Below are 24,501 nucleotides of genomic sequence, written 5' to 3' on the forward strand. Positions count from 1 at the left end.
TTAAATATCAATTCAATATATGATAGAAGGGACATACTGAAAGCAAAGGGTAAATGAGTTTTAATGAGGAGATAACATTCACCAACACACACTTAAGTAGAATAGACCTCATTCTTTACATTGCAATATTATTTGTAAGCTGGCCAGTGTGAGGGCTTGAAATTTCATGGCATAATTAGAAAATCATTGTGGCCTCAAAGACTTTGGTATCTTGGCTCATAAAACAGTAGTGGTGGAGTACTTGCTTTTTATGGAGATTTTTTCCCTGTGGTTTATCTTTGAGAACAGAATTCAGATGTTCGTTGACTATCTCATAACAACAAAGTCAGGTAAGAGATTATTAAGTGAATGTAGCTAGGATTATCAATGAAGGCACAGTGAAGGTAAAATCAGTACTTTCAGAGCAAAGACTAACTTATTTCTGACAACTCTGGTAACTGCTCAAAAAAGTGAGGCTGTGATTGTGTAAAGCTGTCTGCTAGCTAAAGACATTAAATTCAGATCGAGTTCAGGAAATAGCTTGTTGGAGAGAGGAAAACTGAGGCTTCACTTGATTTAACCTCTTTTTGTTTTTTTTCTAGAAACGGTTTATTTTCTGTCAACGTTATTTCCGTTTTGTGTTTGAGTCTGTGGGAGAACAGTTTAAGCCCACTCAGAAGTTGTTCCTACCCGTTCAGTGGCCAGAGCACTGGGGGCCGCAGACAGTCCTCGCTGGCGGCTGAGGCTCGGTCTCCGGTGGGGAACTGCTGGGTGGGCACAGAGGGCACCTGCGCCTTCAGACGCGTTTGTGACCTCGGGTGCAGTAGCAGTGAGTTTGGGAGCTGGAGCAGGCCATTCACCCTGAAAGTCCCCCTCGGTCACAGCCTTCCCAGCAGCTGCCTGCTCTCCCTTTCCGTCTCTTCCGGAAGTGGAGACGGGGCTGATCTCCCAGGGATGATTGCGGGAGATGGTGCCGCGCATGCGCAGACCATTCCGGGCCAGCGTCCACCGCGTCAGAACCCCGAGTGGGCTTCCCTGTTGTTGTCCCGGGATGGTAGCAGTGTCCACAGGGCGCAGAGGAGAGTCTGTGTCGCAGGGGGCGATGGTGGGCGGGTTCACATAGAAGCCTCTGTGAGAGGCCGGTTGTGAGCCCTGGGAACGGTAGCCGCCAGAAGCCGTGGCTTGTGAAGGGCTGCCCGGATCTGGTTAGGGAAGGTTCCAGCAGTGAGGTGGTCAGTAATAGGAGTGGCCCTGGTGGCAGCAGCAAACTTCAGCCCAGCTTGCTGGCCAGTGTTCCTGGAGGATACGATGCTGGAATCAGCCGGTGTACAACGGCAACAATGGCACAAGCTGCTGGAAGAAGCGTCTCCCCTGTTCTCCTCAGATTGATGAGGTAGATGCCATCAGTTTTGCTTTTGTAGATGATTGTTCCATTTGGAAATCAAGGCTGTTGCCAACTAAGTGGGTTCCTGCTGCAAGAAATTTGAGGACAGCCTCCTCTTTCGTTTACAGGACGTCAGAGACTCAGGGCATTGTGAAAATTTCCCTTTAAGTTGCCACAGAAACCCAGAGGAGATATATGGATCCCTTTCTGGGTAGCATAGAAAAATTAACCTCTTCTAACTTGTGAATCAGAAGGCACTTTCCAGAAAATTTTGCAAAGATTTTTTTCTACATTTGACCCTTGAACAACACAGGTTTGAACCTGTGTGGATCTGCTTATACATGAATTTTTTTCAATAGTAAATACTGTAGTATTACCTGATCTGTGGTTGGCTGAATATGCTGACAGGGAAATGTGGATACTGAAGAATAGCAGATACAGGGGAACAATGTATATGGAGGGCTGACTATAATTTATATGCAGATTTTCCACTGAGGGCTGGGTGGGCACCTCTAGCTCCCGGGTTGTTAGAGTCAACTGTACATATTACAACTTTGACTAGATGCAGTCAATGTTGTTTAGATAGACATAGTAACTTTATAGAGGAAGATTTCTGTTTTTTAAAGTTTACTTATTTATTTTAAATTTATTTAAAAAATTTTTTGGGGTGCATTGGGTCTTCGTCGCTGTGCGCGGGCTTTCTCTCTGGTTGCTGCGAGCAGGGGTTACTCTTCGTTGAGGTGCGCAGGCTTCTCGTTATAGTGGCTTCTCTTGTTGTGGAGCATGGGCTCTAGGCGTGTGGGCTTCAGTAGTTGTGGCACATGGGCTCAGTAGTTGTGGCATGCGAGCTCTAGAGCGCAGGCTCAGTAGTTGTGGCGCACGGGCTTAGTTGCTCCACGGCATGTGGGATCTTCCCGGACCAGGGCTCAAACCTGTGTACCCTGCATTGGCAGGCAGATTCTTAACTACTGTGCCACCAGGGAAGCCCCTGGAAGATTTCTTGTCAGTAAAATCATAGTGTTTATTTTGAAGGACTGGATTTAAATCTGAGGACTGTCTTTATTTCTCAATTGTCTCAACTGTTAATCGGGAATATTACCTACCTCATGGGCTTTTTGTAAGAATTTTAAAAAGTAATACTGTTAGGTACTGGGAACAGTGTCTGACACATAGTGAGCACTCAATAAATGTTAGATATTGTTACCTATCTACTGTCAATGAATATCTCTACCTTAAACCTCAAGGTAACAGGCAAGCTTCTTGCAGGGAGGAATAAAACTACATTTGTGTCTCCAAACAAACAACAAGAGATATTGCTTTTAAGTATATTTTTCTTAGCAGCTTGCAGATAGCAATAGCTGTTATGAAGCTCATACTCAAGGTCTGTGCTTGTTTCAAAGAAAGCTCACCATGTGTTGTTGGGAGCTTGGCAGATGACTCAGTTCTGATTCCTTTTATGTCCACTTTCTCTCATTTTTCTTCTAAAATGCACAAGCAGCACAGCATCAATTTCTCTCTTCTCCTCCATCTCCCTCTCTTCCCCTTCTCCTCCCCCCACACTCCTTTTCCTTCAACACACACACACAAGCATACACACCAGTTTCGTTTTATTTATTTTTTTAACCCCCAAAGGATTCACAGAGCAGTCTGTTTGCAGCTGCCGTGTTTTCCACTGGTTAAATTGGCAGTTACCTACTGTGTGGAGTTGCTAGGAGAAGGTGAATAAGCATGATTACAGCGTCATCGTTGTACATATTTTTCAATAACAACCTGTGGAGCTCGGTGGTCTGTCTTCTGTACGGCTCTTATGTTATTTTCTCATTGTTGTCATTAGTATTTGTTGAATTTATTGTTAGAGCCTGGTATATTTTTAACTCTTGGTTCCAGATCAATTAGGAGACAAAAACCTTGGCATTTAAAACAGCCACTTTTTTCTCAGGGCGCTGCTGCTGATACTGTTTCCTACCATCTGTTTTCTTATTACATCCTGCCCTCGTTCCATTGGTAGAGAGGAATTCAGCTTCTTCTGGTGTGCTAAAGTCATTCACGTTTCTCTTGTGCATAACAGATGTCAGAAACTGTAGGAATTCTGATGTGCTTCAGTGCACAGAGCAGTAACAAATGAGCTGCTTTGGGGGAGAGCTGGAGCGCTCAGTCGGTCAGTAGTACAGTAGCAGGCTCACATGTGTCGATTGTTTCTGTGAGGTCAGAGGATGTGTTTATACTGCTGTCTGCTTGAAGGGGGGTGATGTGGTGAGCAGTGGATATGCCTGTCAAAGTCAATAGCAATTCTGGCAGAAGCTGCCGTCAGCTTTGTAAATCTGCAATGTTTTGATAGATAAGAGATGCTACTGTATAACTGTTTTAAGATTTGTAGTGGACTGAGGAATGCTTGTTCTAGCTGCTGAAACTGACTAACTGTATTGCCCTAGGAGTATCATCATGGGGTCTACTGCTACAGAAACTGAAGAATTGGAAAACACCACTTTTAAGTATCTCATAGGAGAACAGACTGAAAAAATGTGGCAACGCCTGAAAGGAATGTGAGTAAGCTCTTTGCTTGGTCTGTGTTTTTATCCACCTCTCTGACCAAAAAAATTTTGACTATTAACATAATGAATTGTTGGTACTTTCTGACTTTGTGTTTCCTTTAGAAAGATTTTCTTTAAAAAAAAAAAAAACGTGTCAGTCTTAGCTAACAACTTGCTTGAAGGATGTATAGTTCTTTTGCACAGGTATGTTTTATGTAAAGTAAGGTAACTCCCTGAGAATTCACTTCACTATTAGACTACATGGCTTCTTTTAGACATTCTGTATGTGTTACTTAGATATGTGGTTTAGATATGCAGAAAAGTAATTATAAAAGCTGCTTGTCTGGGTACTTGCAGAAGTAAAATTTGTCTCAGGTAAAAAGACAGATTACTACTAATACTTATTTCTTTGTGATTATATTTTGAATAAAAAGGACAGGATTAATATGATAATAAATAACTATACTCCATTGTGCTTATTCCTTATGTCTTAATAATATTTTTTTAAGAAAAAAATGTTTATGTGGTAAAATTACTAGCAGCATACCAAACTTGCTTGAGAATTTTGGCTTAAATTAACCAATTCACTTCTGAGAGTACAGAATAGCTCATGGTGTAAACTAGACTTTAGTAAGATGGGTCAAGAAGTGTGCTTATGTCAAGCATGAAATGTAAGTACCTGAGTCATAACTTTAACTGCAGTACTGTTTACCTTGCTGTTTAAACAGCATCTAGGTTTTTTTCTGTGTATGTAACTAATTCCTGTTTAGTGTTCCAGCACACTATGTTTACATGCTTTATTTTAATTATGTCATAATTTTAAAATCAGATTTAATTTTTTAAAATATGAAATATGAATATTTACAGGCCATTGCAATTGCTTAGTATTTTTGCAGACTTCAAATGAAAATATGTTTGCTTTTCTATAATGATAGCTAAAGGAATCCTATACCATGAGAAACACAGGTTTTCTAGGATTTGTATTTCTAATGTTGTATACACATATTATTGTATAAAATGCAACATTTGAGTAAATTTAGTGTTGCTGTTTATCAAAATCTATGATTTTTTAAAAGAAAAATGATATCAAACTTTGTTAGGTAAAAATTCCTTTTACTTTCTTCCGTTTGAATATATTCAATGATGTTTATATAATTAGTGTTCTCTGTATATTTTCTTATACTTGAAGTAATACATGGCATTACAGTGCACTGGCTTAAGAGCACACTAATAATGCAACCAACGTTTACCAGAGAATAACTTTTAAAAAGGAAGCCATCTTTACATCATTTGAATGAATTAGAGAAATATGTTTACAAGATTCATTGAAGATTTAGAAATCACAGTTTTTTGTAAAGGTGGTTCTCTAGGGAAACAAATAATCCTATAAAAGCAAATAACAGCTTACAAAATTAATTAGCATAGATGAAAATTAAACATTGGCAGTCATCAGCTGATTTGTATCCTAACCTAATGAGTGGATGAACATCTGTACCGGAAAAATTATATTTCATATTACAACCTATTTTAGATTTTTTTCCCTTTAGCAGGACAGGATGGTTTTGGTTTGTTTGTTTTGTTCAGTTTGTCTTTGTTCTATTTTTCTGCAGTTATTTGAATGTATGAAGATGTATGGTAGTGAGTGTATGCCTATATCTTTAAAAAATTTGAAAAGTGAATTTGTGTTTATCTAACATTTTACGGCAAAGTTATCCAACTTTCACACTATCAGTTGATCTCAAAGATCAACTGTCATATTTTTTCAGGAGAGGGTGATAGATTCATTTAGCAGTAGAGCTTCATGACAATATTCAACATGATTGTAGGATATAATTATATATGTACCTATATAAATTTTGAATTGTGTCGCTATAGCACCACTGAATGACCACATAGAGACACTGAATGACCAAATTACTGATAACTAGGTTTTTTTAAATAATTATTGCTAAACTGATGGAAATGACTGAATGCTTTTGCATTAAAGCAAGAAAGAATTTTCATTTTGGTACTACTATTTTAACTTGTACTTGCAGACATTTCCAGTATTCTAGGTTCAGAATTGTCAAAACAAGAAGCTCTAAATCTAAAATCTGCATGACTAATGACAACCAAATTGTTTAATTATGGTCTTTCGTGTAGTCTAAATTCAAAGAAATGATATGAGGGACTCCCTATTCCATTGCTGAGATTGTCTTGCCTATTTAAAATCTTATATTGATTCAAACAGAATTTTAGCTTATCAAAATGTCTAGTGCTTGAATTCCACTTTTAAGTAATGGCAATTAAAATCATGTTACTCATGAAAGCTATCAAATAATTTTCTTAGTTTGGCAAAAAAGACTCAATGAAGGCCTTTAGATACTTGTTTGGAAAGTGATTTTTTGATCTTTAACTGCAAACTTTACAAGTGCATTTATTTATTTCAACAGGATATTGAAATAAGTACATTTTTGAGGTTAAATAAAAATAGAGACAAAGGTTAAAGTAAAATAAGATTTATTCCAGTATACCTTAAAAATGGAAAACATGAACCACTACAGGTAGATATTTACAGAAAATATTTTATAGGCATTTTCATATAACATTATATTTTAGAACACTTTTTTTCAGTCCATAGAAGTAATTTTTATATTTTGTAGCACATGTGAAAATGTTGGTAAACTAATTAAAATATCAGTTCTTCTCTATCATTTTGTTGATTTCTTTCATTGAACTCCTTTTAAATCTTCTTCATATAATATTTAATCGAGACAGCATATTCAGTAATGTGCTAAGAAATCTCTTATTCATTTGTGGGAACAAAGGTAAAACAGTTTTCTCTTCCCATTTCTGATGTAGACTTGTATGCTTTGTTCTATTAATTTTCTTTTTATAGTTATGGCTCTTTTCTTTAGCTTTCTTCAATCCATCTTCTACCACTAATTTGTCACTCAGTATGATAATTTAGATTCTACACAATGACTCACCATGTCTGATGGTAGAAATGTTAGCAAATGACTATGGCATCATGTCCTTCATAAACTATATTTAAAAAGAATCATATACATGTCCATAAGTTACCAACCATTTAGGATTTGGAAAACACTTCCTATTTCTTTTGCCATCTTGAAACCTGGTGAAATTTCTGGTTCAGAAGTTTCCTGTGACTCTGGGACCTATACTACTTCCTACGTCCTGAGAACATTTGTCTAACACTAGTCTTTGCAAAGATTGTTAAGTTTATTGATTTCCATGAAGAAAGTTGATTTGAAGATTTTATATTTGTTTACATTTATACATAGTAGTTTTTTTCAATTTAAAAAGAATCTTTTTTTGTGTCATGAAACTGATTTTTGGTCTTTAAGTGTAAAAAGGGCTCTTCCGCTGTGGAGTTTTTAAAAAATCAAATATGTTTTAAAACATTGGTACTGCTCTTTCCTGTCAGTGCTACTGTTCTAAGAATTTGATCTAAGAGGTTACAGCATTTCCAGAAAACTGTGATCAAGTTAAAATTCCAGTGAAAACCACAAGGTGTTAGAGTAAAACTAAATCAGAGTGTTATCCTACTCAATTTTTCAACAGAAAAGAGGAGAGTTTGAACTGCTCAAAACCATAAACTATTGATAAAAAAGTGAGACTCACCACTCCACAGTACTTACTGCCAATACCTTCAGTTTTTATAGATGTAAGACTATGAGAATTTCGCTGTTAGAACCTAATGTAATATATGATAATTGATTTTATATGTAGAGACACATATCTCTTTATCTCTCCTAATCCATACAAATATACAGATTTTAAGATCTGGAATTGTGAATACAACAGTGGAAAGACTTAAACTTCTTTTCTCATTTTTTTCTCTTTGATGGTATACATGATCTTCCATAGTAGAAGAATAAAATGTAGAGGAGCAGAAAGTGGAGGAGAAAGCAGAAACCCTATAACTAATTTCAATTAGCTGTTATTTTAGAGGGCAATGTGTTATACGGTTCTCTGATGAAGTAGCCCAAAACTTTATCACCAGGAAGGTGTAGCAAAAATACATATTTAGAATAAAAATTGGCAAAAGGTAAAATGACAGGCGTTATTAGCACCATATTACCAAACTAGAATTATACTTTAGGATGGAGCAACATTATAGATTAGAAGCAAATAAATCTGATCCTTTTACTCTCCTGCTTCAAACCTTTAAAGGCTTCTAGTGCCCTCCCTTCAAAGTTCAGCATCCATATGTATAAAATAGATAATTAATAAGAAACTGCTGTATAAAAAAATAAAATTCAAAAAAAAAATAAATTTTAAAAAGCCAGACAAACAAAAAAACAAAGTTCAGCATCCTTCCCAGGTCTCACCATACCTGTTCAACTTTTGCAGCCTGCTCTCATGCCTCTTCCTCTGTGGCCCCCTCCCACCCAAACCCAGGGTTGCACAGAAGAAATGCTGCTTACTTCCCATCTGCCTTTGCTCATTTTTTTCTCTCTTCCAGAGGGAACCACTCTTTTCTCCTCTCTCAGTCAGAGTTGCTCTTGCTTCTCATGAGGCTTTTAGAGATGCGTGGGGATGTTTCTGGTTGTTTCAGTGCCTGAGAGTGTTTCTGTATTCAGTGGACAGCAAGGTCCAGGCATGATAACTGACCTCCAGAGCTTAGGACATTCTCTTATCAGGAAGAATTGTCCTACTAAAACTTCTAATTGAGAGCCTATTAAGAAATGCTCAAAGATCTCTTCTTAAATTTCACTTGCAAAAGAAATCCTTCCTGACCTTCCATACTAGATTAGTTTCCTATATTTGGCTCATTAAATAACCTGGGCTTCCCTTTTCATAACAAAATCTACCTTCCCCACAAGCTACTGAGAAAAAGAGCTATGTTCGCTGTGTTTGCTTGTGGATCTCCAGCCCGTAGCATAATAACTGGCATATTGGACATAATGCAATAAATACTGTTAAATCAATCCATCAATGAAATTCTGAATCTTATAGTGGGTCTAACTACAAAATTAGAAGGTCAGTCAGGCTGTCAATATAGGGCCTAAAGCCAGGTTGGAGGAGTGGCAATAGATTCATAGCTGGAATAGGGATAAAGAAGATGGAAGGAAATAATGTTTGCTTATCGCCTACTCGTTGTCAGAACTTTCCAGATATAACATATCTGTATTCTCATTTACTCTTTTCAATGATTTCAAGAGGTAAGTATCCTAAGTTGGTTAAACATCCAGTGTCTGATGGAACTTGGATTTAAATACAGATCAGCCTAGTTCTAAACCTCTTATTCATCTTGCTCCCAAAACAAAAAAAACACAAAAGAGGACATTCTCACAGTGGTTACCTAGAAAGATCACCAGAAAAGGATCTAGAGTGGTGCTTCTTAAAACTTAGTCCATGAGCCTTATGGTAGGCAGACTAATTGACCCCAAGAGATGTCCATGTCCTAATCCCCAGAACCTGTGAAAATGTTACCTTATATGCCAAAGGGGAATTAAGGAGGCAGATGGAGTTAAGGTTGCTAATCAGCTGACCTTAAAATATGGAGATTTGTCTAGATTATCCAAATGAGCCCATGTAATCACAAGCATTCTTAAATATGGAAGAAGGAGGCAGAAGGAGGTCACAGTGCCATGATGTGAGAAGGACTCAACTTGTCTTTGCCAACATCAAAGGTGGAGGAAACAGGCTATAAGCCAAGGAATGTGGGAACCTCTAGAAGCTTGAAAAGGAAAGAAAACAGAATCTCTCTCTAGAGCCTCTAAAAAGAATGTATCCCTACCAACACCTTGATTTTAGCTCAGTGAAACTTGCATCAAATTTCTGACCCATGGAACTGAAGATAATACATTTGTGTTGTTTCAAGCTACTCAGTTTGTGGTACATTTGTTGCAGTAGCAATAAGAAACTAATACATTTCTCCTGTAACAGAATAGTAAGAGTATTTAACCAACATGGCCACTCCTATCCTCTCCCAACACACACATACACTCTCACTCACACCCACATACACACACACAGACACAGACATGATGCCTAGAGGTGGGGCCCAGCCTAGGTCACTCTATGGCACACTGGAGTTAGATACTCATTATCCTTAGCCATTAAATAACTCACTGTCCTCCATCTAACCCCGGATTACATGCCCAGAACCCCAGTTTTTTTACCAAGCTCTGATATTGAAAATATATAGTGGATTCATTTCAAATGTCAAAGAATGTTTATGCTATCTTTCTTGGAAATTGCTGATAAATCTCAGTCTTTGTTCTCATATGGATGTGTACGTGACTCTTTTGATGGATTAATAAGGCAAATCAGTTTAAAAAAATCAGTTTTTTAGTCATAAAACTGATTTGAAGAAAAGCATCTCACAAAGCCTATATTGGTATACAGATATAATATTAATATAAATCTCAGTTCTTGCATAACATTATGTTATGCTTTCTAGAATGGACATTGTTGAGATGAAATACCTTAGAGATGAAGAAATTGAACTTGGAAACAGTCAGATATTTTCTAATACCATCTATCATTTAATGAGTGACTGTGGAAAAGTTATTAGCTTTTCTGTGAAATCCAATTATTTCATTCGTTATTCATTCAGTCATACTTACTGATTGTGTAGTATGTCAGGTACTATTTTAGGCACAGGAACTTACATTCTAGAGGAAACAAATGACCAAAAAGTAAATTACAAAAAATAAGTTAAAATGGAGTAAGAAGTGACCTGAAAAAAATGTGCTAGGTCATGTGATCAAGAGTCACTTGGAGAAGGTATTTTGGCTAGTCAGGGATGACTTCTCTCAGGAGGAGTTGAGACAGACTCCTGTCCTTCATTAGATCTTGGGATGAAAGAGAGGCTAAGGAATGTCACATAATCTTTGCCCAAGTTCAGAATTAAGTGAAGGACAGATATAGGAGTCCAGTAGATGGAGATAAAATGTCAGCTTTATTGAAAGACTAAATTTATAATGGAGAGTAAGGTTTTTGGTTTGCAGCTAAATAAACCAAAACATCTCTGAATTCAACTTACTCCCCCAAACTATAGACTTCCCCAAACAGGGACAAAGTCTCTTCTCCTAAATTTACCTCATAACCTCTGGTAGATGAGATATGCTTTCTACAAGTAGAATATCCCTTCCACGCCCCATGAAGAGGACAGCTTACATCCCAAAGTCTAATTCCTTCTCCACAATTCACCAACCAAATGTTGCTTCTCCTCCTCTGTGAAAGAATATGAGAAGTGGCAAAGAGAGGCCAGGAAGGCTTTTCCAATGGAAGGTACGTCCACTTAGAAGGAAGCATTAGGATCTGGGAATCTGGATGTTGCCAGAGTCAAGATAGTGAAAATTGAATAAAATAATGTATTTAAGAAATATAACTCAGTACCTGGCACATAGTAAGCTCTTAAAACATTGTAATTATTAATATTCCCATAATCTTGTCCATTCTTACGTATATTCCAACTCTGCTGTTTAACAGCTATATGGTAAGTTGATTCATTTTTCAATGTCTTGGTTTCTTAACTGAAAATGGGAATAATATCCTTACCAATCTCATAGGTGTTGGGAATATTAAATGAATTAATGCTTATAAACTGCTAAGAACAGTGTCTAGAATTCAAGTAATACTAGCAGTATCATTATTATTACTGATAATACATGCAGAAGCAGAATTCTATTTTTTTTTTCAGGTAATTTTCTTAGAATCAGTAGACAGAGTAGGATTGTCAACATGAGAAAAGAAAGCTTTCTTTTAGCTCAGTGGAAGTGGTCTCACCAAAATCCCCAGGTTTCTCTTTACCAGAACAGTTATACTCAAGGATTTACCTTTCCCTGAGGCAAGAGTGTGTTATGATGTGGGAAGAGAGAGCTGAGGAAGAGAAGTGGGCTGGCCTTGAGAGTTTCACTGATAGAAGAATTTCCTTGATGGATTCAGTGTCTTTTGTTCAGCGTCTTGTAGTGGTCTTAGAATGGATTTTATGTCTCTGTAATCCTGTATGACCTAGGGCTAATCTAATTTCCTGAGTCACTCGGGTTTGAAAATCATTTGTTAGGTTTTTTCTTATCCCTGTCTAGGTCGGGTTCATAAGAGAGTTGATTTCCAAGTAATCGTTGTCATGTGCCATGGTCATTCCTTTTGTCAGTTCATTATAGAAAATACCAAATCGCCATTATGTTATTAGATTTTGTCCTTTATTCTAACATATTTCAGTCAGTTAATCAAATGTAAATATTTGAGCAAGTCTGATTCCCATCCAAAAGGACTGTGCTGTAAGCCATTTGGATATGAAAGGAACTGTTCATTAGCATCATTAAACAAATGATAGTGTTAAGGGCTTATGAGAATCCTAGTATTTCACATACCTGATCTGAACAAGTATTGGGCACGAATAACTATTTATTGTTACAAAAGGACATAAACATTTTAACAGGTTATTAGAGGCATATAAATGAAACACTTTGTCTCTTTTGGTTCCTCCTTTAGGCTACAATTTCTTGAGGTTGTTTAAAGAGATTATATTCTATTTAATATCTTATAAAATATTTAAAAACAAATTTTTATTAAATAGGCCCAGAAAATGCTCAAAGCAAATAATTTCTGGTAGGTAAAATTTTGATATTTGTAGCTGTTCAAGTAAGTTTATAAAGAGTCATGAAAAAGCACCACTGTCTACAGGGCGGCAAAACAGAGATCAACCTGAATTAAACTCTGCATAATCATGGAGAATCAAAGGATTCTTGGAATTTTGTACATGAATCAGGTCCTTGATAACTTAGAAGAAAATCACAATGGACAGCAAAGCAACAACAGTATGATGACTCTGGTCCACTTAAAACTGGACTTTCTAAGACTTGAATGCTTAGATGTTTAAAAATAAACAGCATTTGGAGCAAGCTAAGAAAAAACGGAATGACTTGGGCATCAATCATGTTTTTGATTAGCTTAAGCTATTTAAAATCACCTTATAATTGCATAGTAGTAATCACACTTTTTAATTCTTTTATGCCTTATTCTTTCTAAAATATTTTTCTTTTGATGTGTATGGTTCAGCATAATTATCCTGTTTTTCTGTTGAGAAAACTGAGCCCCAAAGACATTAAATAACTTGACTGATGTTCCCCTATTAGTAGGGGGGGAGCCAGATTCCTAGGCCCATACCTATTCCCTTGAACACTGACTTAGATAATTCTATTTAACACTCGAGACTCACTATAAAACCTGACATTTCAGGAGTTAAAAACTGCTCTCTTATTTTGATTTTTCCACAATCCTGCCATCTGTTTGCCTAATTCTGCATACTCAAAGATGAATACTAAGGGGAGTTATCTCTTGGCATATGCTTTAGATGTCAGAAACTCCCTAGTTTTATTTCTTTCCTTTTCTAGGACATGCACTACCATTACCTCTTTAATTAATTTATTTAAACAATGATCCTAGCTAGAATTTGCAAAGGAATTTGACTTTTCCTAAACTCTCTTGCCCCTTTGGAGTTTGGACACTTACAAAATTATTCTAATTTATTTGGCCTTTAGTATGCCAAACAACAGAGAAAAATAACGCTGCACAGTAGAAATGTCTGGTTGTCTGTCCCTGAAGATTTTTATTTACCAATGAGAATAAAGACAGGAGTTTTAATGATTAAAACAAGGTATTTTATTCTTGCTGTGCTTTCTCTTCTTTTCATGTTATAACAGATTTTAAGCATATGATAAGGTTCTTTTTTAAAGTAAAGTGAGCATTTCTCCTTTTGTTTATTTTAGAAAAATCATCTAAATGGAGTTTATTCTACTTTATTGCCAGCAGAGAATATAAACTCCTTAAAGGCATGCAGTATTTTCCTCATCATTTCTTAGTCTGTATTTGGAAATGGTTACTAGATGGGTTAAGGAGCTCTTATGAACTCTAAGAACTCTCAAAATCTTCAGTACCTCCTACTGGTCCCAATATGAAAAAGTGTCTTTATATGTGTAACCCTCTTGATATTTCATCCCCTAGCAAATCTCTGCTTTAATATCTCAAGTTTTCCAAGGAGCCCTCTATTTTCCAAAAATTCTTTTTTGCTATTGTTTACTGTTGCAATACGTCCCAATTTGTTCATGACTTCCTGCATCCACTCTTGGATAATCCCTCCCATACTGACTCTGAGCTTGGCCAGAATGTTGGCTAACTTGCTTTGTCCAATGGGATGTTAGCAAATGTGACACAAGCAAAGGCTTGGGAAGGGCTTATGTATTGGGGTTTACTCTCTCCTGCTGCTCTCTGGAACCCCCATACCAATACTGAAAGAAGCCTGGTTAAGCCTACTGGAGGATGAGAATGTGGAGCAGATATAGACCATTGCAGCTGAGACCCCTCTAGACCAACCAGACCATCAGCCACCAGACATGTGAGTGAGGTTGTCCTGGATTATCCAGCTTCCTCAAAATCATGACAAAATAGTAAATGTTTATTGTTTTCGGCTACTGAGTCGCAAGATGGTTTGTTACACACAAAAAAATGCCAACTGATATAAGCTCTTAGCCTCTAAATTTTTCATATAGTTCTTCTCTGGCTTCCACAGTTTTTTGCCATTAACACTCTTCTTCTCTTCCTCATCATCTCCTATCATTTATTTCTTTTACCCAATCAAAAATTAGAAAATATTTCAAAGATTATAAAAATGAAAACTGAGGCACCTATTTTCAGAAAGTCAGTCCAATAAAATTCTCTTCCACATTATTTCCACAAGTAACGAGATCAATGGTACATACCCACTTACAGTATTTCTTGCAAAACATGATCACTCAGTAGCTTGTATATTGAAGTTGTGTTGCTCTTAGGTTTCTTTAAACAAATATAATTTTCCACCAAATAGAAGAGAAACATAGAATAAGGCAGGGAAACTGCATAGTTTCATAAGAGAAGATGGTTCATATCCTGTTACCCTGGCAACAGGCACTGGGAAGGCCAGGGCTCCCCACACATCCTGTTGCCCTGACAACAGGTCAGGCAGGGCATGGGAAGGCCCAGTTTCCACTTTTCTAGGCCTTTTCTTTTCAACCACAAAGAAAAAGGAGAAAGGGATTTTGCGTCTTGTTCCTCCCCACCTACATATTTCTTCTATTATCTGAATCACTCCAGTATAAGATTATCTTTCCAGATGTAGGAGAGGGTAAGAAAATAGTGACCTCAATTTTTACATTCATAAGCTCTGAAACATTTGCTAATTTTTGATTGGGTCAAAGGAGTAAATGATAGGAAAAAAAGAAGAGGGAGGGAATCAAAGTAGTAGAGAGAATAAATTGTGGAAACCAGATCAGTAGTATACAAATAATGTAGCAGTAAAGGCTTTAAATTCTATAAAACAGAAGTCTTCAACTTCTGTAAACCAGATTCTATTTAAAAAAATTTGTTTTGTAAACCAGATTCTTATTGGTGAAGAGAAAAGTGGCAAAAATCTTCTCTCAGAAAACAGGAAAAGGGATTTGTGGAGAAAAGATTTTGAATTTAAATTGAGTGAAAAAGGAACTGTAGGCTGGTGAAGAGGAAATATCTTTAGGAGACTATAACCAAGTTAAAATTGAATTTCTAGAAGACCAGGTGGGAAAGTTGGAGCCTAATCAGAATATCACTAGAATCCATGAAAAAACACTCAAGACTGTAAGAGACTAGATAAGGTGACTCTTCTAGGTACTCTAATTACACTTCATGTATTATTATTATTATTGTCCATTGAATTTTCTGCCTTCTAGGTTACCTTCTTACTTCCCTAGAGGTAACAAGAGGGGACGGGTAGCATCCATTTGCCATTTGTTTAGTATCGTATCCTCAGTACCTAGAATAGTACACTGCATAAAGTAAGAACTTAAAACTGTCTCACTATAAAACCAGTAACTAGGCAATGTGTAACAACTTTACATTTGAGTGGTACAGCTAGTAAAGCTATATAATTCAGCAGCAACATTAATTCAGGTTGGAAGGTCAAGAAGGTTTTATGGACCAGTAGAGATTATTGGGGATATGACTATATGACAGACAAAACAAAAAATAAAAGATAAGCCTTATAATATGGAACTTAGAATCTCAGAGGATGGTTGTGAGGGATAAAATAATGCAGTCAAAGTGCCCAAACCCTGTGCCTGGCACAAAATAAGTATCTGCAATTGTAAATTAGTTTTGTGGCACAACTATGCATAAGACAGTGTGTTTGTTTTTGCCCATTCCTCTGCCAAATATAGACAGAGATAAAAGTTGACCCTAATAACTGTCTGATGGGTAGAGGCAGAGGAGATTCAACATTGAGTGAGCTTCCTACTCCAAAATTCTAATTTCTTAAGTTCTATACCAGTCGTATCCTAGGAAAACTCAAATTTCTGTTTTGTTATGTAGTTGAATAGTTGGGATTATATTGAGAACATCTTTCAGTGATTCACGAGTATTCTGTGTTCACATGGCCTTGTGGCCCAGAACTCTTGGTGAGTGAAGATCGCTGTGTATCCTGTGAGAGTTAGTTGCCTGCTGAAGCTTCCAAACTGTAATGAGTCAGACAAATGGAGATAAGCTGACCAAACTTGTGGGAGACCAGGTTAAATACTTTATATTAGCTTCTGGGCTGCAGGTACTTGTCTGCTACTGAGTTGAAGAAGACTAACTAATCCTTTCTTTGTACAGTTCCTCAAAGAGAAACTTTGCAAGGTAGTCTTGAAATGTCACAATGTGATTGAGCAATTTTAACAGTTTTTGAGGTTTATTTTTACCAGACATTCAAGTCCAAGGTGTGTGACAAGGCTTGAAGTAAAGTCATAATTTTCAAGCTGTCATTTAATATTTGTGTTCCCTGACTTCATCCTTCATGTGAATCATATTTCAATTCAGGATAAATATTTGCAAAAATTGTATAAAAATGTATATCAAAAGATGCCTCTAAGAGCAAACCTGTCTACCATTAATGGAGTCATGAATTAAGGAGAGATCACGTATACTTCACGACTGAGGATATTCCAAAATGGAATTCACAACCAAACTATTAATATACAGTTCAAAGGATTAAACTGTACCTGGCATTAGTCCCCAAATGACTTTATTATATATACTTTCCCTCTGTTTTACATAGGCATTATAACAAATTTTTTGATTCGTTACCAAAGTTGTTTTAGTTTTCTAAATAAAAAATGATCAAATACAATGCTAAAAATTATTTTGTTTACCATTATTCTGATATTTCTTTGATTTATGTCTATAATAAATTAGCATAACGTCCATGTTCTGTTGTTAGACAAATTGGTTGATCCACTGATAGCTATAGCACGTGGAGAATAAGAAATAACATGGAATCACTTTAGAGTATTTTGGAATTAGAAACATGTTGCCAAGTAATCTTAGTTCCCTAGAAAGAGGAAATGTTTAAGTTCAGAAATAAGGAATTAAGAATATCCTCTCCCTGATAAACTTAAATTGTTTTGTTAAGTGTATGTCTTATGGGTATAAAAGAAAACACTGATTTACACAGTTTGAGTCAAACTACGGTAATCTTACTTAGTCATAGATTAGAACTATATTAAGAATGGGAGTCATTAAGAAATAAAGTTGTAGCTTAAATTCGTCAGGACTGTACTGACACTTGTAAAAATATTGAGGTGCTTTGGAAAGTAGGACTAGCATTGTTTCATTAACCCAATTCAGCTGACTTGTTAATACAATTTAATTTATTTATTCATTCAATGACTATTCATCTTGGGGCACACAGAGAGTTCCAGCATCATTCTAGGCACCAGGGATACAATGATAAGCAATACAGTCATGACCTCTATCTTCATGGAATTACATTTTGATAGTGCGGATGGATGATAGACAAGCAAACAAAAACTATGCAATGTAATTTGAATAAAAGCAAATAGAATAAGATGGCAATGTGTCTGGGAGGTTCAGATATGGCTACTTAGAAGAGCGGTCAGGGAAGGGCTTCCATGACAGCAACTCATGAAGAGGGACCTTAATGAAGTGAGGAGTTAACTATGCCAAGACCTGAAATAATGGCATCCCAGACAGAGGGAACCAAGGGCACAGCCCCCAAGGCAGGATGCATGTGGCGTGTTTGAGGAAAAACAACAAGACCAGGAGGCCTGGATCACAGCGGGTGAGGGAAAGAGTGAAAGAATTGTGTGTGGAGAGAAAGGCAGAAGCCAGATCATCTAAGACCCAACAGGTCATGATAAGAAATTAGGATTTTATTCTGAGCCTGGTAGAGAGCTCTTGGAGCTTTGAAGAAGTGAAGTGGAGTGTTAAGACTTAGGTTTTAAGAGGAATTCTCTGGTCATTTTGTGGAAACTAACACTGAGGAGGGGGAAGGCAGGGAAGAACAAGATTGGAAATAGGAGGATATGTTAAGAGGTTATGGCAGTTGTCCAGTTGGAGAATTGGTAGCTTTGGTGACACTGGTACTTATGGAATTGGTAAGAAGTATTCAGATTTAGGACATATTTAAAATTCAAACTGGTAGGACTCATGATGAATTGGATGTGGGAGTGTAAGGTTTGAAAAGAATGAGATATAATGCCTTATTTTGTGTGTGCGTGTATGTGTGATCCTGAACAACTGGGTCTATGGTCCCTTGCCTGAAATCCTTGGGCCCAAATGTGACCTGAATTCATAACTTTTCAGATTTTAAAAATGTAGTAAGGTGCCTATTCCAAAAATTACTAACTATTCCCAGTGGGATCTAGGGTACCTCCCAATGAATATTTCTGCAACAAAACATGTAAATATTCACTTAATAAAGACAAAAATGGTCTGTATTCAGTTCAGGTTTTGGTGCCAAATGAGTTCAGGTCAGATCAGATTTTACTGCCAAATGAAAATGTCTGGTTTTTAGAAACTTAGGATTCTCATAGCTGTGGATAAGGGATTATTAACCTGTTCCATTTCCTGAAATGGGGAAGTTGGTGGTGAAAACAAAAAGCTCTTTTGGATCCATGAATTTTGAGATGCCTATTAGGCACTCAAGTGGTCTTACAAATAAATAAACAACTGGACAAATGAGAAGTCAAGGCTGAAAATATAAACTTGGGAGTCATCAATATATGGATATATTTAAAGGTGCTAAATGAGATCATCTAGGGAGTTAAAATTGGTATAAATGAGAAGAGAATCAAGGGTTGAGCCCTCAGCCACCCCAATATTTAAAGGTTGGGAGAGAAGACAGTAAAGGAGACTGAGGAGTAGCCATTATGCCATGGCATCTTGGAAGTTAAGGGAAGACTATTTTTTAAGAAAGTCAGTGTCAAATGTCAAACGTTGCTGAGAGGTCATGTAACATGAACTATGCCTTGACTACTGGTTTTTGCATTGTAAAGGTCTTTGGCAATCTTGGCAAAACACTCTCAGTGAAGTGGTGGGACAAAATCCTAACAGGACTGGGTAGAAGAGAAGACGAGGTGGAGAGGTGGGGGCAGCATGCACAGTTAACTCTTTAAAGAATTTTCTATAAAGGCGATCATAGAGGTAGGGTGATAGCTAGAGCGGGGGGTTAAGGGTAAAGAAGTTTATGAAATGTAGAAGATATTCTTAGAGGATTATGATGGGAATGATGATAGAAATGATTTTGTAGAGAGTGAGAAATCAATGGAGAGAGATCTCCAGCCCCTTGAGTAGGTGAGAGGTAAGGATTGCTTAAGTGCAGAGTTTGGATCTAGGAGCAAGCGTGGCTTATCCATGGCAACAGGAGGGAAGGCCATGTTTGGGAACATTTGCAAGTAGGTAGGTGTAAACATGGTGATGGTCCTCTCTGCTTACTTTATTTCCTCAGTGAAATGAAATAAGAGGCTATTTGCAGAGACTGAGAAGGGGAGAGAGGGAGTGGAGATCCGAGGAAAACATATGAAACAATCACCTCAGAAAGCAGCGTGACTAAGGTGGAATTGACAGGCAGTGCTGAGCATCCACTTCAATGGTATATTTAAAGTGAGATCAGTCTGCATCCCTGTGTCCTTTTTTTTCCCTGCTACATTCAGTTTAGCTGCTTCCATGCAGGGTCAGAGCAGATGCAGAACTGGGTTTACAGAGTTCTTATTTTGTCAGAAAATGTAAATGCAATGGATGAAGAAGGGGAAGCTGGTGTTGAGGGCCTCTTCAAGGTTAAAGGTAAGGGGAGAGATAAGGGCATGGGGAGAATGCTGGCCAGTGAAAAAGTGGTTAAGGTCAGCAGATTGGATGTAGAGAAAGGGATAATGAATTTCTGGAATGAGATGCTAGGATCAGTGAACTTTTTCTCTTCTCAAAGACACAAAATGATATAATCAACACATATTATGTGTAGACAAGCCTATACAAGAAATACAATTTATGAAATGAATCTATGGTAGGTAATTTTATTTTCCCCCTTTTTACAGAAGTCTGCTGTGAGTTCCTTTACATTTTGTTACTAGGCTTTCTCTTCAGAACAGAAGAGGCTGTTAGGAGTGTGGCCATTCCTGCAAAGAAAACAAAGCTGGCAGATCTAATTTTAGGTTGCTTTTCCTTGACAACAGCCTTTTAAAATATTGCTTATACAACAATAAAAATTGGCTCCACAAATTAATGAGACTGCATTTGGTCAAGGAAGTTCAATTCCCTTTTACACTTGAACTTTTCACAGTTTCATGAGAACACATAATAGGGCTTTCTCTTCAGCTTGCTTCAGTGACTGAAGTTTTACTGTTTATGGTGTTCTTGGTGGTGGATGACAAATTTCAATATATGTGTCAGTAAAACAGGCCAAGCATGCAATGAAGGACTGCTGTGAAATATGGTTTTAACCACAAGGGTATGGAGATTGTTTCACTACATAAGTGTTGTTGTTCCTCTTTACATTAATGGTAGCTTAGGTGGCCTAAATAATTCAGACTTTAAGTTCCCCCTCGAGAGTCAAATCATGTTGTGAGTCTGTATATGCTAAGTGAGCAACTACTTGTCTTTTCCTTTGATGATTTTATTACCAAGAGTGAAGCTTGCTTGGTTTAAATTTTATAATAAAGCCATCACACACACACATACACACATATTCACACAAAATAATGATATTTAATTATGTACTTTGATAAAAATGCAACTTCCATTCAGTAACTATACATAATATTGTGCTGACCAGGTGTAAAGTGAATTAAAAGTCATTGTTTCTTTTGATTTTTATTTATTTATTTATTTATTTATTTATGGCTGTGCCGCATGGCTTGTGGGATCTTAGTTCCCCAACCAGGGATCGAACCTGGCCCCAGCATTGAAAGCGCTGAGTCCTAACCACTGGACTGCCAGGGAATTCCCTTTTGATTTTTATTACGATGTCATTATATATAGAATTTGGTGGGTCATGGTATTAAAGATTTATAAGACTTCAATATAAAGGTCACTTGTGGATAGATTTTATGTTCACTTTTCCCAGGAAATTGAATCTTCTGGTTTTGTGAAATAAACTAATTTGGGGATACTCATATGTGAGTATTTGAAAATTATTCTTCTGAAGTGGTTGCTGTATTTTCTATTTGGCATTTCAGGGTTGATCTTATTTGAAGTTTGGTACCAGGTTGCTTACCCTAAAGTAATTCTTAAAATTCTTGGATCCCTAGTGGGATGTCCTCATAGGTAATGCTGTGCATTTTATGGTTGGAAAATTGACTTTCCTTCTCAGCTCACAGAGATCTTCCCTCCTGATTTTCCTCCTTTTGCGGACTGGCCTGAACATGATCTGAGACTACATAACTCCTGGTTATTCTGCCATCAAAGCTGTACTTGAATGTCTAAAAATGCCAGTCATATGCTTTGACTGGGTCTTCAGAGAAATATAAATTTGGCTTCCTTGGTACTTATCCTGTATGTTGTATAACACTTTTCCTTTCAAAAATTAATTCTCATTTTTATTAAAGTAATAAAGTAATACCATAAGACAGTGAAAACAGAAGTTTTCTTCCCTACCCCTTGATACTACTCAGGTCTGCTTCCTGAGACATCGACTTTCATCTTTTAATTCTTTCTTACTATAAATCATCCATGTTTTAAAATAATAATTTTATGTAGTTGTTTCTGGATTTATCTATTTTGAGCATTACCTACCGACTTCATATAGTAGTGGATGAAATTTTAGCACTCTTAGACCAAGTTCTAACCACTCCCCACTTGACTTATTCTCCCATCATTCTCCAACTGTGGTTCTATTACAATTCCAGTGAATCAATATTTGGTGTTCATAGTTTATGATTGAATTGTCTTTACTTCTGAGCCAAGAAATGAGATGTGAATATATTTCCTGTAGACTACAACCCTTTGTTTTTTCTTGGAATTAATAATTATTTCATCATAGTTGTTAGTTTGTTGGCCTCAATTACTGCATAACTATCATTAATTCTTTCCAATTCATAAAGAGAGGTTATAAGACACTCTTCAATATATTTCCTACATTTCCAAGCACATCATGTGCTTTTTCTGTCCCACTCTTTTTCTTGAAGACATTGTTCTTTGAGCCTTTGTCCCCAGCTCCTTCTGGGGCTTTCCATGCCCAAGGCACAGTTATCCCCTGGGACTTCTCCTTGCCTTCATTCTGGGAAATCCCTTTAACACCCTCATGAGTTATGTCTTTTTTTCCTGGGTCCCATTCTTTCTTGGTTTACTCTCCTTTAGGGGATGAGCTTCTCTAATAGCTTCCTGCAATAAGACACTTGAGATATACATGCTTTTAATGTACATTCATATATGAAAATATATTTTTCTATTTTGATACAGCTTGATTGGCTCTGAAATAATAAGTTAAAATAATTTTTTTCTCAGAATTTTGAAAGTATGGCTTCATTGTATCTTAACTTTTATTGCTGCTACCAAGAAGTTTGATGTCATTTAGCCCTGATCTTTTTATGTGATATTCTCCCCAACCCCCATGAGCCAGGAATTTCTCCATATTCCTTTTTCTTCAGAAATTTCATGATAATAACATGTGAGATTTTTATAATGGGAAATTGGTTGGTCCTTTCAATCTAGAAATGCATGCCCTTCAGTTTGGGGAAAATTTCTCCATTTTTTGATTTGATAATTTTCTTCTTTCCATTTCCTTCATTTAATCTTTAAGGGATTCATATGTTTCTCCTTCTGTATTAAGCCTCTAATTTTCTATTTTCTCTCCTCTTGTCCATTTTTGCCCTTTTATTTTTATTTATTTTTTGTTTATTGAGGTAACTGACTTATAACAAGTTTCACATGACATTATATTTCAACTTCTGTTTACATTACAGCGTGCTCACCACCATATAGTTATTTTGACTATATAGTCATTTTTACCCTTTTTAAAAAAATAAAAAATTTGATGCTTATCTTTCAACACCTCCAGCACTTTCCAAGACCTGATCTCATTCTTATTTTGATTGATTTCTATTTGTAGCATTCCATTCTTTTTTTTACACATTTAATAACACTTTTTATGGCTCTGAAATTCATTTTTGTTGATTAACATTTTCCTTCCTCTACTTGAATAGATACTACTGAGTTGCTGTTTTCTGTGTGTTTTTTTCAGTTTGTCTTTCATGTTAGAGACTCTCCTTAAAGGTATGGTGATTCTTGGCTGTCTGCTCACTTGTAAAAGAGAGACACTGAAAAGCTGATTGATGCTTAGTGTGAATGGATAGGGTTTGTTGATGTGTGGGCTTCATAATGGGGTGGGAAGTACTCAGCTACTTAGTTAGGTGATTACAAAATGCCATTATCCACAGGTCTTTTCTTTGGATCTACTTATTTTCTATACTGGAAGATAATCTAACCACCAGTCTAGGATGTTAAAACCTTGTTGTCCCTGTTCTAGAACTGAATGAGGAAAAGAGTTGGGATCATACAATTCATTATGTAGTTTTTACTTAGTTTCCTTTTTTGCAGTATAGCAGTTCACCTCTCTCATCTCTGTGACTTAATTTCACCAGAAGATAAACATCTAACTAGATAAACATCTAACTAGATAAACATCAGATTAGATAAGCATCTAATCTTCCATAGTGATGTGGGAGCAGTAGTTGCCACATAATGAGGAGGAAAATGAAAGTCTATCTTTTCTATATATAGGGTTTCAAACAAAACCCTAATTCTCTGACTTCCGCAAGTTGGTGCGTTCAATTCCTGCATCTTTTCAGGGCTGTTAGGGTGAAACATTTGTTTCTAACTGCTGTTCTTTGCTAAGATTTCTGCTCCTCCATCTACTTTCCAAATTTCTAAAAAAAAAAAAAAAAGAGTTGATTCTCTTGTGTCTTGTTCATTTTTTTCCCATTTACTTTGTCATTCTGGGAGATTTACAACATTTTTATGTCTTTCTGTCGTGTTAGTGGAGTTTTAAGAGTTAGCAATGATAAATGCATGTTCAGTTAGCATTTTAAAAAGAGATGTACTCAAGTTTCTCAATACTTTGAAAATTCATTCAGATTTTCTTTTTCACTTTAATTCTCTTGAAAACCTGTGAGGTAAGACCATGTACTAACTCCTTTTATCATATAAGGAAACAAAAAGAGGTGCTCTTCTTAAAGTAGTAATTATATTACAAAGGGTTCAGTGTAGGAAATGATTTGAGATTTGAGATGAACCTGGATGAAATAATTGGATATGGATGGAGAGAGGGGTAGGTCATAATTGAGTCAAATCCCGTAAGAGGCCATAATTGAG

General features: G+C 36.6%; 1 pseudogene; it reads right to left on the reverse strand.

Moving 5' to 3' along the window:
* Positions 1-377: 377 nt before the first annotated feature.
* On the reverse strand, positions 378-3,426 carry LOC111172026 (small ribosomal subunit protein uS2 pseudogene; annotated as a pseudogene).
* Positions 3,427-24,501: the final 21,075 nt, after the last annotated feature.

The sequence above is a fragment of the Delphinapterus leucas genome, chromosome 8, assembly GCF_059928025.1.
Source record: "Delphinapterus leucas isolate spDelLeu-1000000601 "Yukka" chromosome 8, BTC_Dleu_Yukka2, whole genome shotgun sequence".
Lineage (NCBI taxonomy): Eukaryota > Metazoa > Chordata > Mammalia > Artiodactyla > Monodontidae > Delphinapterus > Delphinapterus leucas.